Raw genomic sequence first — 15880 nt, forward strand, 5'->3', positions numbered from 1 at the left:
GAAAGGCAACTGCACGAGTCAGCATTCACAATTTAACACTAATTTTTTCTCTTTTTGGTCCTCCTGAAATACTGGTTAGTTGCTGTTGGTGATATATGGTTTGTGGGGCACTCAACTGCACGGTCATCAGCGCCCGTACAAAGTCCCAATTTGTACACAGTCCATTTTCTTTTCATAATCCAATTTAGTCACTCTTACAAATGATGATGATGATGAAATGATGAGAACAACACAAACACCCAGTCTCCGGGCAGAGAAAATCCCCAACTCATCTGGGAATCAAACCCGGGACCCCATCATCCAGAGACAGCAACGCTAGCCCCTGGACCACGAGCTGCGGACATACTGGTTAGTGATAAATGCTCCAACATTTGTGTCAAGGGAGATCTGCAAATTTCTATTCCAACATAGCATAATATACCACCATCACACTGTATCGTCCTCAACCGTCCACTTAGAGAGTTAACAGCAACTTAAACACTAAGCTGATAATTTTCCATGCCAATACCCAGACCTAATGTGATCTCTCCATGCACTGGTTGAATTCAGTGTTCAATACTACTAATCATGAACCTCATAAGACAACTCCAGCTGCCCTAATTTTTTTTCCTTAAATTCACCAGTGTCCAATCTCTGGTTGGTCAATGATCTATTGCCTGAAAAGGTTACTCCAGAAGCTATTTAGGACAAATGGAGAAGGGCCAAGTTAAATACAGAACATGTCCACAGAGAGAAACGGCACAGTACAATCAAGACCAGCATCCTGGCACTTTTAAGGTTGGGGAATTTATTTTTATTAGGGATTTCAGGGGTCACACTCAGTCTGATAAGGTCATATGAGGATGTTATTACAGTATGTTGTGAGACCAACTGTCAGTATAGCTGTCTTGAAACTTTTTTTTTTTCTTTAGGGTGCAAAACAGCCGACATCATAAGTGCCTGTGTCATAACTTAAAATGGTCAATTCCTGAATGGATTTGAAGTCAATAATACTCAGAACCTAATCGACCTAATAGAGAGATAGATGAAAATAATCACTTGACCTTTGAGGAGGTTGCTCAAACGGATGAAAATTAAATATCCATCACCATTTTAAAAAATTAAAACACGAGCTACAGCTCATGCTGTGTCTGCTAAAATATCTGATAATACAATTGCAAACATACATTAAAACGTAAACAGTTATAAAACCAGCAATGCATCAGAAAACGGCACACTGACACGCTTGGTTGCAGTAAGCACAGAGTGGTGTGGGGTCTCCACTTAAATGATGGTGTCTGGAACAACAATGCCCAATAAGCAGCCTAGCTACAAGTATCTCCTCACAATGAGAGAGGTGAGAGGAAGTCATCCACACCATTTGTAGGTGTTTTAATTTCCTGGAGTTTGCTCCCACATGAAGAAGACCAGCAGTCATATCAAAGTGACACGATATTCCTGTGTGCAGCAACATAGGGATCATCTGAAGGGACAGAACAGTTAAAAGGCCTACCTAGTCAGACTGCAGCCTTGGCAGCAGCATCGGCGGCTTCATCCCCCGAAACTCTCTCTCATGTGACCAAGGACCCACACGAACATAATATCAGCGAGCGAGTGGAGGCATTCTTGGATTCATTGCACTATGGGGTGAAATGTGTATAGCACACAGAGGCTCTGGACGCCACTAGTGAATCTGAACACCACTAGTGAATCTGAACATAAAACACAATTGAGAAGCCTGTGTCATCGGATGTACTGCACGGCCTGAAAGAGGGCAGAAAGCTCTGTAGTAAAAATCTGTTTTAGAAGCCGGTTCAAAAATGTTTGTTGCCAATGACAAAGATGCATTCGACACCACAGCTAGTCTTAGAGCCACCAGTCTAGGCATGAAGCCAAGGTGGTGAAGGATTCTCAGACATTGGGAACATGGCAGGTAACATGAAGTTCAGCTCCCAAGGCAGTATATGAAAGCGAAATCCAGGAAGCAACAAAGAAATTGTGCTTACCAGCATTGGCAGTCAAGGGAGTCATCAAAAAAGGACACAAAGGACAGATGGTTGGGCATAGAGAACAGATGGCACATGTAGCTGCTGAAGAGAACATCGCATTGATGTGACAGAGGTAATACAGTAGCATCTGCACAGAAACTAACTGGACTAGTGTAGAAAGTTCCAGTGGCCAAACGTATGCCTCAATGGTTGATTGTGTTGAGACGGCGTAAAATAGATGGTCATGCAAATGACTAAATTAGACACCCAAAGTCCACTTTTAATCAACCAAGGGATTGGTAGTATACGCAGAAGAAGATTTTCCAATCCACTCCCCATGAAGTACTGTTTTAAACATGTCGGATATTTAGAGATTAGGTACAGTGTGCTGCCAGGTAAGATATGTGGAAGGACCAACAGAGCTTCCTATCGTGCATGAGCCCCAAGAATTTTGTGATCTTGACAAATGGACGAGCAATGGGACCGAGGCTTAAGGACTGTGGAAGTAACTCCTTACGATGTCAGAAGTTCAGACAGACAGTTTACTGAGTGAAAAAGTGGAAGCCTTTGTTGATGCTCCATGAGTAAAGATGGCTGAGACACCGCTGAAGTCATTGCTCAAGTAAACAGGATCAGTGAGAGCTGCAGTAGACTGCACAGCCATCAACGGAAAGAGAGCCTGAGATGCCTGGTGGGAGACATTTCATGACAGGGATAATTGCTATGGCAAACAGGGCTGTGCTCAGCACAGAGCCCCGAGACAACCCATTCTCCTGAATAAAAGCATTTGACAAGACTGAACCCACATTTCCACATAAAATTGTTCATAATATGGGTTGACAGGATGATGAACTGCAAAGCGGTGCTTACGAAATCCACACTGTGCATTTGTTAGCAAATGGCAAAACTCAGGCCACAGTACCAGCTAACCACCAATCACGCATTCTATCATCTTTCAGACACTGTTGGTGAGGGAAACAGGGTGATTTCCGGATGGAAAATGTTGTCCTTATGAAGCATGGGTATAGGGATTACAATGGTTTCATGTGACAATTAGGGAAAAGGCGCCAACTATCCAGACATGATTATACGTACAAATGAGAAAAATGTTTGCCATCAAGAGACAATTGCTGCAACATCTGAATGTGAATATCATCCACTCCTGGAGTGGAGGATCATAATAAGGTGAGAGCCTGTCCCTCATAGTAAAAACGGCATTGTAGCAATCACGATACTGAAAGTGGAAAGATATTTCTCAAGCCGCCTCCACTCATTTCTGAGGTAGGATGGTAAGAAAATAATAGGTGAAGCTCGAGATCTCTGCAAAGTATGGACCAAGGTGTTGTAAATATTGATAGGGTCCACAAGGACATCGTTTGCTGTCAGGCCAGAAATCTGGAGATGTACCTTGCTTGCAGAAATCCGACATGGTTACCTCAGACAACACAGAAGACTAATTAAAGCAATTAAAAGAATTAGTAAAAGAGATCCAACTAGTTTTTTGCTATCTCTGATAATGTGACAATGCTTTGTACACAATTGTTTGTGGGATGGCATTCAAAGACACTGAGAGCATGTCTCCACACACAAACCGTGTCTTGGCATTCCTCAAGTCCACCAGCAGTCTGGGACACTTCATGGTAGGGAAGAGGTTCAGGCAATGGAACATTCCGAGGTGATAAGGATAACATTCGTAAGGTACTCTACCTGATCATTACTGCTGAGGAAATGATGTTTGTTGAAGGTTGTCAGCGATGAACAGAGCCTCCAATCAGCTTAAGAAAGCTGCTAGTGGGGTTTGCACACAGATGTGACAATAGTTAGCAGATGAATTACACACAGGACATGGTTGTTCAGTGTCTGAGAGGAAAGTGCACTCTAGACAGTGAACAAGTTGTGCATTACAGAATGAGACATCTATGTACAAGAAAGTATGTGTGGAATCTGAAAGAAATGTGGGTTCACCAGAGTTGAGAGAAATTAGAGTAATCTGGTTGCGAGAATATCTGCCAGGGGAGAGCCTCTCCATCAGGTTCACACAGAGCTCAAAGTGGGATGGTGGGCACTGAAGTCACTGAGTAGCAAAAATAGTTGAGGTAGCTGAGCAGTAAGCTGCAGTATGTCTGCCCTAGTGAAATCAGATGATGGAGGTATATAGATATTACAAAGAGAAGAGACGTAGCTGGGGGGAGAAAGAAGGACAGCAACAGCTTGTAGCTGGGTGTTGAATGAAATGGTTTGGCTATGGATGTTGTCCCAAATGATGTCATGACTATCCCATGAGCTGGAGTTCCTGTCTGAGAAGGAAGGTCAAAATGTAATGGAATGAAGTGTAAGAGGTCAACGCGGTCTTGAGGTCATATCTTCATTTCTTGGAGGTATAAAACAACTGGGCATTGAGATCACAATAGCAGTTGTGAGTCTGTCCTGTGGGATTTGATACCATAAATGTTCCTTTGGAGAACAGTCATTTCAGATGAGAGGAAACATTTCTATTATAAGGGGCAATTACTTTGGTGGCTGCCAAGTTCCACATTTCAGCTTCGTACTGCTACCATGTTCTGAAGCTAGAGGATCTTGTTCCATTATTTCTTCAGAGGTATGACTAACCTCCCTGTGTTTATCAGCTGACTCCTGAGAGGAGAAACAGTTGGTGATTTGCACCAGTGAAATGGAAATCGGCCAAACAGAGGTGTCGCACACTGCCACTGTTGTAGGCACCTCCGAGTTGGAGAAGGGGAACCACGTTTGTCTTCGTTCAACTTCTTGGTACCTTTGTGTTTGTCTTATGTAAACTCAGACATTCCCTTTCTAAATTTCTGCTCTTCTGGTCGCATCACAAGTGATTTTATCAGAGTGGGTGAAGGTTTTTTTTTGGTATGTTGATCAACTGTAGTGGATGGATGTGAGAACATCACATTAGCACTAGGCAATTTCACAACAGTAGCACTGAACTGGAGGTTGCAAGTCTTCATGGCCATAGCATTCATGGGTTGTGACATAGCAACAATGGTACTATAACCACCGGATAATGGTATGCACAGCTTTTGGCTAGCCAATATTTTGTGAGCAACATTGAGATGTACCTTTCCCTTCACCCAGATCTCCTGAATGGATTCCTCATTAATGTACATAGGGCATTCACAGGACAAAGTGGCCTGGTTGCCATTGCAGTTGATATAACAGAGAGAAGGAGGTGGGCAATCTCTCTCATGAACATCCTTGCCATAAGTAACACATTTGGCTGTGTTTTTACAGGACATGCGAGTATGGTTATAACACTGACAGTGATAGCAAAGCATTGGATTTAGTATGTATATTCTCACAATGACGACTTGATAGCTCACCCTGATCTTCAATGGGAGCTCCACTCAATGAAACCTTATGAAAAGGATGTGAGTACACACAAATTCTGCATCAACCCTCTTCATAATCTGATGGACTGTGATTACACCCTGATCAGAAAGATAATTTTGTATGTATCACTCAGTCATACCATGAAGCAACCAAGCGTATGTGATCCCATATGGAGAATTCAGTTTTGAATGAGTCTGTACATGAATGGGGTACCCATAGAGGAACATAGTTTTTAGCAGTTTTTGGGTTTCTAAGACACTACCTGACTTGAGAATCAAAATTGCTTAAGTGAGTGCAATGTATCCACACCTTTCTGAGTGCTGAATGTGTTCACTGTACAAAAGTTCTGAACTTCCTCTGTGTTTGATACAACAAGGTAATGGGACACAACTGGAAGATTCATCATGTCTATGGCCTCATTTCATTTCCGTTTAGAAGGTGGAGGTTGTGTTGATGTACTTATCATCGGTGAATCACCCATGATTGCCAGCATCTCTGATGGTGCACTCTTTTGTTCTGGGGTCCTCCACAGAAAGGAGAACACATGCCTTAGGTGATTGTTCACACATCAGGTCACACTTCCTGAACTCCAGACAGAGTGACCAATCAACAGCTGGGAAGGTAACAGCTAAGGCAATCACCCCTCCTTGTGCCTGGTCTTTACCAGGGGGTACGTGCGAGCCCCATCTGTCGACCCTGGTGCAACGACATATGCATTGTCCTGTCTCTCTCTATGCATTGAACGTGTGAACCGGCCTTCAGGCACACACAGGGAAAATTAGGAAATACTTCAAACATTGAAGCAGAGGAATGACAGGAGCAGTCAGAACAATTAAGGAGAGAGAGACAAAAATTAAAACCACCTAAATTTTCCAATACTTTCACAAGTTTCAGTAGTTACCAAGGGAGGGGAGAAACAACAGTAGCAGGAGAGACATGAAGCATGGAAAAGGAAGAAGTACTGTGAGGGCAGCCCCTGGAGGTTGAAATAATGTTGTTGTGGTCTTCAGTCCTGAGACTGGTTTGATGCAGCTCTCCATGCTACTCTATCCTGTGCAAGTTTCTTCATCTCCCAGTACCTACTGCAGCCTACATCCTTCTGAACCTGCTTAGTGTATTCACGTCTTGGTCTCCCTCTACGATTTTTACCCTCCACACTGTCCTCCATTACTAAATTGGTGATCCCTTTATGTCTCAGAACATGTCCTACCAACCAATTCCTTCTTCTAGTCAAGTTGTGCCACAAACTCCTCTTCTCTTCAATTCTGTTCAATACCTCCTCATTAGTTATGTGATCTACCCATTTAATCTTCAGCATTCTTATGTAGCACCACATTTCAAAAGCTTCTATTCTCTTCTTGTCTAAACTATTTATCATCCATGTTTCACTTCCATATGTGGCCACACTCCATACAAATACTTTCAGAAACGACTTCCTGACACTTAAATCTATACTCGATGTTAACAAATTTCTCTTCTTCAGAAATGCTTTCCTTGCCATTGCCAGTCTACATTTTATATCCTCTCTACTTCAACCATCATCAGTTATTTCGCTCCCCAAATAGCAAAACTCATTTACTACTTTAAGTGTCTCATTTCCTAATCTAATTCCCTCAGCATCACCCGACTTAATTTGACAACATTCCATTATCCTCGTTTTGCTTTTGTTGATGCTCATCTTATATATCCTCCTTTCAAGACGCTATCCATTCCATTCAACTGCTCTTCCAAGTCCTTCGCTGTCTCTGACAGAATTACTATGTCATCGGCGAACCTCAAAGTTTTTATTTCTTCTCCACGGATTTTAATACCGACTCCAAATTTTTCTTTTGATTCCTTCACTGCTTACTCAATATAGAGATTGAATAACATCAGGGAGAGGCTACAACCCTGTCTCACTCCCTCCCCAACCACTGCTTCCCTTTCATGTCCCTCGACTCTTATAACTGCCATCTGGTTTCTGTACAAATTGTAAATAGCTTTTCGCTCCCTGTATTTTACCCCTGCCACCTTCAGAATTTGAAAGGGAGTATTCCAGTCAACATTGTCAAAAGCTTTCCCTAAGTATACAAATGCTAGAAATGTGGGTTTGCCTTTCCTGAATCTTTCTTCTAAGGTAAGTCGTAGGGTCAGTATTGCCTCACGTGTTCCAATGTTTCTAAGGAATCCACACTGATCTTCCCCGAGGTCTGCTTCTACCAGTTTTTCCATTTGTCTGTAAAGAATTCGCCTTAGTATTTTGCAGTTGTGACTTATTAAACTGATGGTTCGGTAATTTTCACATCTGTCAACACCTGCTTTCTTTGGGATTGGAATTATTATATTCTTCTTGAAGTCTGAGGGAATTTCGCCTGTATCGTACATATTGCTCACCAGATGGTAGAGTTTTGTCAGGACTGGCTCTCCCAAGGCTATCAATAGTTCTAATGGAATGTTGTCTACTCCCAGGGCCTTGTTTCGACTTAGGTCTTTCAGTGCTCTGTCCAACTCTTCACGCAGTATCATATCTCCCATTTCATCTTCATCTACATCCTCTTCCATTTCCACAATATTGTCCTCAAGAACATCGCCCCTGTGTAGACCCTCTGTATACTCCTTCCACCTTTCTGCTTTCCCTTCTTTGCTTAGAACTGGGTTTCCATCTGAGCTCTTGATATTCATGCAAGTGGTTCTCTTTTTTCCAAAGGTCTCTTTACTTTTCCTGTAGGCAGCATCTATCTTACCCTTCGTGAGATAAGCCTCTACATCCTTACAATTGTCCTCTAGCCATCCCTGCTTAGCCATTTTGCACTTCCTGTTGATCTCATTTTTGAGACATTTGTATTCCTTTTTGCCTGATTGATTTACTGCATTTTTGTATTTTCTCCTTTCATCAGTTAAATGCAGTATCTCTTCTGTTACCCAAGGATTTCTACTAGCCTCGTCTTTTTACCTACTTGATCCTCTGCTGCCTTCACTATTTCATCCCTCAAAGCTACCCATTCTTCTTCTACTGTATTCCTTTCTCCCATTCCTGTTAATTGTTCCCTTATGCTCTCCCTGAAACTGGACAACCTCTGGTTCTTTCAGTTTGTCCAGGTCCCATCTCCTTAAAAGCCCACCTTTTTGCAGTTTCTTCAGTTTTAATCTACAGTTCATAACCAATAGATTGTGGTCAGAGTCCACGTCTGCCCCTGGAAATGTCTTACAATTTAAAACCTGGTTCCTAAATCTCTGTCGTACCATGATATAATCTGTTTGAAACCGTCTAGTATCTCCAGGGTTCTTCCATGTATACAACCTTCTTTCATGATTCTTGAACCAAGTGTTAGCTATGATTAAGTTATTTTCTGTGCAAAATTCTACCAGGCAGCTTCCTCTTTCGTTTCTTAGCCCTAATCCATATTCACCTACTACATTTCCTTCTCTTCCTTTTCCTACTGTTGAATTCCAGTCACCCATGACCTAAATTTTCATCTCCCTTCACTACCTGAATAATTTCTTTTATCTCATCATACATTTCATCAATATCTTCATTATCTGCAGAGCTAGTTGGCATATACACTTTTACTACTGTAGTAGGCATGGGCTTCGTATCTATCTTGGCCACAATAATGCGTTCACTATGCTGTTTGTAGTAGCTTACTCGCACTCCTGTTTTTTTTTATTCATTATTAAACCTACTCCTGCATTACCACTATTTGATTTTGTATTTATAACCCTGTATTCACCTACCCAAAAGTCTTGTTCCTCCTGCCACCGAACTTCACTGATTCCCACTATATCTAACTTTAATCTACCCATTTCCCTTTTTAAATTTTCTAACCTACCTGCCCGATTAAGGGATCTGACATTCCACGCTCCGATCCGTGGAACGCCAGTTTTCTTTCTCCTCATAATGACGTCCTGAGTAGTCCCCACCCGGAGATCCAAATGGGGGACTATTTTACCTCCGGAATATTTTACCCAAGAGGATGTCATCATCATTTAATCACACAGTAAAGCTGCATGCCCTTGGCAAAAATTACGGCTGTAGTTTCCCCTTGCTTTCAGCCGTTCGCAGTACCACAACAGCAAGGCCGTTTTGGTTAGCGTTACAAGGCCAGATCAGTCAATCATCCAGACTGTTGCTCCTGGAACTACTGAAAAGGCTGCTGCCTCTCTTCAGGAACCACACGTTTGTCTGGCCTCTCAACAGATGCCTCTCCATTGTGGTTGCACCTACGGTACAGCTATCTGTATTGTTGAGGCACAGAAGCCTCCCCACCAACGACAAGGTCCATGGTTCATGGGGGTGGGTTGAAATATTATTATGAAATAAAATTTTATAATTAGACTTAATTACATAGACAACCATTCCAACAAAAAATTTAACACCTACTGTAGCTCCACCATCACAGGAGTAAACTTATAAAATAGTGTGACGTCAACTGAAGCATCAATGTCATATTGGTATAAGACTGCCTGCTGTAACCTGAAGATGGTAATCACACCAAAATAGGCCCACAGAAACAAACAATATAAACAAACACAGCAGCATCTTCATTCTCACAACGTAATATAATACGTGTGATGCAGCAGGCATATATGAATATAAATTGGTAAAATGCTGTCTGGGAAATTGTCACTCCATTTTATAGTGCTGTGCCATGCCATGTGCTCAAGTTGGTGGGTCATGTGTCACATGCTTGAGGTACCGGGCCATGTCACACTCTTGGTCAAGAATGCATAGACCAGACAGAACCACCAAGTGTGTCAGGTTGAAACTGGTGGTTCTGATTAGAAGTGGTCTCCATTGCAAATTGCGAACCTCATCTCGGGGGTTTGGGGACGGCGGAGGATACTGAATGTGCTGTGAGAATCAATATGTCACAGCATTCCCCTGGGTTCCACAGATTCTATACCCGAGGGCATCTACTGCTAGAAGGTGCACATAGTGTGCACAGAGATTTCTTAGTGTGCCAGGTGATCAAGGAGGGAGTCAGCTTGACACAAGACATGCTCGCTTGGCCAGGACAGTCTGCCATCTTCTGAGGCCACTGTGATCGGCTGAGTCTGGCGCTCGCTGCCCACATTCTGCAAGCACACTGGGCATGTGGACCGAAAGGGCAGAATGCAACCAACAGAGTGGAACAGTACTGGGCCAATCAGTCAGAACCAGCAGTCCACCTTTAGTAGGCAAGGAAAGAGATTTTCTGTCTAGGGAATGAACAAACAGTCTGAATTCGTGTTGAAGCACAGCCGATTACACAGACACCTGAAATACATCAGATAAGCACTGCCCCATCAGCCAACAAGTGGACAGAAGGTCGTGTAAGAAGCAGCTGACAGAGAAGGGATCACTGGCCATGGGAGAAGAGCCACACATTCTATGCAAGTCTTGCCAGCTATCACTGGCAAGGCTCCTGCCAAAAGACTATACCCGATGAACACGTTTTTTGAACGAATTAAAAATGCGGTTGATCAGCTGCAGTGTGTGGACTGGAACGAAATGGTTAGAACTTGGTATCTAGTTTAAGTGGGATGTTGTGTGACTGACACCTAGTACATTCAGAACAGAGTATTATTGTCAGCCATGTTTAAGTTGTGTCCTCTGAGTCTTTCGCGACAGCATACATGAATAAAACGTTCTCGGTTTTCCAGCCGCGTCAATTGAAATAAAATGCTCGAGCTTTCAATGGCCATCTCTGCCATTGTCGTCAGGAGTTCACTGACTGCCAGGCAGTCTTGCATCACACCCTGTACAAAGAAATATGCATAATGTAGAAATTTAGAAGTACAGTATCCAAACTAAGAGACATGACCCCATACAGTTTCTGTATGCTGTGCATAGCTGCTGCAAGTGTCTACAATGTGATTTTTTCACTGTCTCTATGGCAACACCTCTTCATAGCTCTATAGATGGCTGCTGTTTTCACCGACAACTATTTGTGCTTCGCACTTTAAAGCAGTCAAAAGCGCTGCCTGGTGTCAGGTGTTTCCTTCAGTTGACTGTGGGAGTTCCATAGTAGTAAAGAATAAATGTATTTAAACTTCATGCATAATGTGGCATTTTTTAAAGTATATTAGTGTTTATGACCTCATTTTTCTTGAACTATGTATTGTGCAATGATATTTGTGTAGGTACATTCAGTGACACATGTGGATACTATCAGCAAAATGTGTTGTGAATAGCGTTAATAGCAAAGAAGTAATAAATTTAAACGTAATTTGCATGATGCAGCAGTTTCTTAAGCATTTCATTGTTTGTGATGTCATATCTCCTGATAAGTGGTTCTAAACTCCATGGCAATTGTTGCCTGACAGTAAGGTATGTGTGTATTAGTTCCAGTGGTGTAGGAGATATGGAAAAAAAAACACACACACACACACACACACACACACACACACACACACACACACACACACACACACTTACTTTCAGTGTTCTGTGCTTTAGTCTGTAAAAATGGAACCATTATAGGATGGCTTTGTAGTCTTTTGTCCGTCCGTCTGAGTGTACAAGCCCTTTTCACAGGAAGTAGATGTATTAGGTTCAAATTTATGTCACATATATTGGTGATGTAAAAATTTTAAGCTTTTAAGTCAATGCAATCAAAAGGCAGCCATTTATGTCGCATATTTTGAAACTCGAAATCTCACTCATCAAAACATATAGGGTGCTTCCTGTTGACCTAGAATCATGAAATTCTGCAGGAAGCAATGTTTCACAGCATAGGTAAAGGATAAAATCCTAAAATAATTGAACTGTAATTATATCATATACAAAATATCTTTTTGCCATTTGAACATGCACTACATTAATCATCCATCGAAAGTGTAACAGATGAACATTACTGCATACAAACATAAAATGTAAGCAGTATTCATTTGTTAGTAAGTGTGTGTGTGTGTGTGTGTGTGTGTGTGTGTGTGTGTGTGTGTGTGTGTGTGTACTTTTTGTATGTTCAGGCCAGTCTGAGCACTATTACAGGGATTTTGATACAGTCTTTGAATTCTGTGCCAATGGCCTTGCCACTGTGGTAACACAGGTTCCCATCATATCACCGAAGTTAAGCACTGTCAGACTTGGCTAGCACTTAGATGGGTGACTGACTGGACTACCAAACACTGCTCGCAAGTGGGGTGCACTGAGCCCTTCTGAGGCAAATTGAGGAGCTACTTGATTGACAAGTAGTGATTCCAGACTCATAAATGGACAACGGCTGGGAGAGCGCTGCGCTGACCAGTTCACCACATGACAATCGATATCCTCATCCAGTGATGCCTGTATGCTTAGGATGACATGAAGGTTGGTCAGCATCATTGGGCCTTCCAAGGCCTGTTCGGATGGAGTTGGAATTCCTGGGACCAATATCATGCCAGTATCGATATCAATACCAGGCAAAACTCATTAAGATTCTCTATTCCCAGGATGAAAGAACCCTCAATATGCAACTAAATTGTCTGGTTTGTTTACAATGTGAGATGGTCCATGTATCTACACCTGTTAAAAATGGTTTAAGTTATCTTTGTATTCGTGTTCTGGGAGTGCCCGGCACCTTTGTTACCCGAGCTGCAGTACACCCAGACAAGTGGGCGATGCTCAGGTTTGAACTCTATCTCCTGATGTGTCACTGGGAAGCAGACTAACAGTGTTCTGCTGAAGCAGCTGGTCTTTGTTATTGCATTGTTAAAACTGTTAACCTGTTTGTCCAATTTACCACAGCACTGGGAAGTCTAATAAACTGTGTAATCACTATGAATGATGATCAATTTCCCATGGCCCAGTCCTTCCACTCCCTGAGCAACCACTGACAGTTGGGCATGTGCCAGCCATTACTTCTGCAGCCCTAAATTCTGATGGCAGTTTCTTAGTGTTCTGTTTCTGTATGATTATCAAACATAACATGCAAAAATGTGGTGTACTATAAGTGATTGTTGTATGTGTGGCACTAATTCATCTGAACCATGATGGGAACCACATTTCACACCACAATGCCCTAAGTTAAACAGACTTAAGATACATTCTTCATTTGACCAAAACATAATCCACTAAAAAATCTTATTGTGTTAGTAAACACAAATTATGATTCCCCAAATTCTGCCACCCTCTCATGCATCCCTATAACAAGATAACAGATGATTATATGTAGGAACTGATCACACAACAGTGGAGTATTTAGCAAGTGTGCATGAGCACAATCTAGAACCCACACATGCATCTGCATATAGATACAGAACATGCATACAGACATGTGTGTGGCAACCAACAAAATTACAAATGTTTCCTCTGCTGCTGGAGGAGAGGTAGTGTGTTTTGTATTGGCTGATTCATTTTCTTTGGTGGGTACATTGCCTGTAATGCTTGCCTTGCACTTGGTGGACTGGAGTAGATGAGAAGCTATTTGGTGTGATGACACCTCATCTACTCCAGTGGCTTCATGACTGCTTTCAGTTCTCCACTAACAGCAAAGCATTCATTGCGAATGTGAATCCTGAAGATATTATCCAAGAAACAGATTTATTTGATCAGCAGAAAGTAGCCACTTGCTTCAAGTAATCAGTGTATACTGTATTTAAATTTTACTGCCAGTCTAAAATTTTATAGATTAATGATTTAAATGATACATCTCGTGTGCACTGTTTCTTAAAATTTTCCAAGTGTAAAATAATTTTGAGCTTCTTTACAAGAGAAGGTGGAGATCTGTTTTACCTTGAACAAGCAGCCACATTCCAAACGGCCTCATTGCCCACAGTCTATTACTGCAAAATTGTTCTGCTGGTGGATGAACAACAGTATGGTATGCAGGCATTCAAGATATGGGAATGATTTTACAGGCTTGTCACACCATCAGGAGACAGCCTGATGATCTGTGATGCAACCCCACAGTCAGCACAGGGGCTATCAATAGGACAGACTGATCTTAGAGGCACCAGTGTCCAGTCAAATTCCCTATAGGTGCTTCATTTCCAACATTCCCCATAATCAAGCTATGGATCATACACAGAATCTGTAAAACTAAAGCAGACAGCTTTAGTCTACCACCTATAAACTGTGACTAACACATTTTAAAATATTTAGCGCTTTTAGGGATCATGCTTCCAGGTCCCTAAGGTTTAGTAACAGAGGTACAGTAAACTCGCTACTACCTGACTTACAGTGGTGGAAGTCATACAACAAAAGAGCCAGTTAGGCCAGAGTTCTATTCTGTCAACCGACCCCATCCATACCATTCAAAACACCCTTTTTTTTATACCAAAACCCAATTTTATTAACATTTTTTAACTTCTTACATAATACACACTAGTTTTAAGTGTTTTTATACGTATACTGCACCTTTCAAAAATTACTACAAGAAACAAAATATCTGTGTTGTACAGTATGAATATAGGACAACACATATGTGAAAAGCCAGATCTAACACAAAAAATATGAAACTTACAAGTTTGAGGTTCTAAAAAAGTCTTTGATAGATTACTGTTTCCCTCCTCTAACCATCTTCCATGCTGCAATATCCTTACACTTATGCAGCAGATGATATCAGTTGGCATTGCTTTCTCCTACTCACTAATGTACTGCAGCACTGTCTCAATCATCTTGAACCCTTCCAAATGTGGGATGAGATTACTCCTGTCATCAACATCCACTGCATCAACATCCTCACAAATCAGCAACAAAACAATATCTCCATTTCCATCTTCAACTTTGGTTGCACATGTGGATACAAAATTAAAATGTCCACCTTCATGGCCTAAAAGAATTTTCCAAGTCCATCCTCTTCAGAACAGCTACAAAGTCTTCATTACTATCAGTTGCTGATATCAACAAACTGAGAAGGCAATGGCAATAATTCTTTGGCATTTCAATGATGACTTAATCCATCGGCTGACAAACAGAAGTCACATTTGGTGGCAAAAATAATATTTTGATATTTCCATCTGTGACTGTCACTGGCAGGATGTGAAGGCACAGAGCCTTCCTCAGAAAACTTATCTACATCTCTCCATCTACATGATTACTCTGCAATTCACAATTAAATGCCTTGCAAAGGGTTCATAAAATAACCTTCAAGCTATTTCTCTACAGTTCCATTTCTGCAGGTGGGTGCCAACGAAACAAAAGTATTGCTCTTAATGAAAGACCATTTATCTGCCACTGCAACTACACTGCCTTTTCCTCTTAAATGTTCAGGCCACAAAAGTAAAGTTTCCTCAACATCTTTATCCTTACCTTTCAACATTGACTTCCCTACTTTTATTCCACTCCAACTAACTTGGAAAGCACATCACTTTTCAATTTCTGCTTGATTTTTCTTCCACTCTCAAACAGTACTTTTTCCAACCCCTACATCCAAAGCAACAGTTTTGGACGCTACCCCAGAATCCAGCTGTATTACAACAAGCAGTTTCTGATCCACGATCACTACAGATTTTTTTTTATCGCCCATTTCAGACTCTTAATTAAAACACAAAGGACTGTATAAAGTAAAATGTGAGACCAAAAAATAAATTACTAGAAACATGGTTTCCACAATACCCTTTGTTCTAAGAGTGCTAGTCTTGCAAGTTTCACAGGAGAACCTCTGTAAAGTTTG

At 41.6% G+C, this 15880-nt stretch overlaps 1 protein-coding gene across 2 annotated transcripts in view; it reads right to left on the reverse strand.

Moving 5' to 3' along the window:
* LOC124711842 (gastrula zinc finger protein XlCGF7.1-like) overlaps positions 1–15880 on the reverse strand; it is a 90211-nt gene that overhangs the window by 56890 nt on the left and 17441 nt on the right. The window lies entirely within an intron of this gene.

This window comes from Schistocerca piceifrons, chromosome 8 (assembly GCF_021461385.2).
Source record: "Schistocerca piceifrons isolate TAMUIC-IGC-003096 chromosome 8, iqSchPice1.1, whole genome shotgun sequence".
Classification (NCBI taxonomy): Eukaryota; Metazoa; Arthropoda; class Insecta; order Orthoptera; family Acrididae; genus Schistocerca; species Schistocerca piceifrons.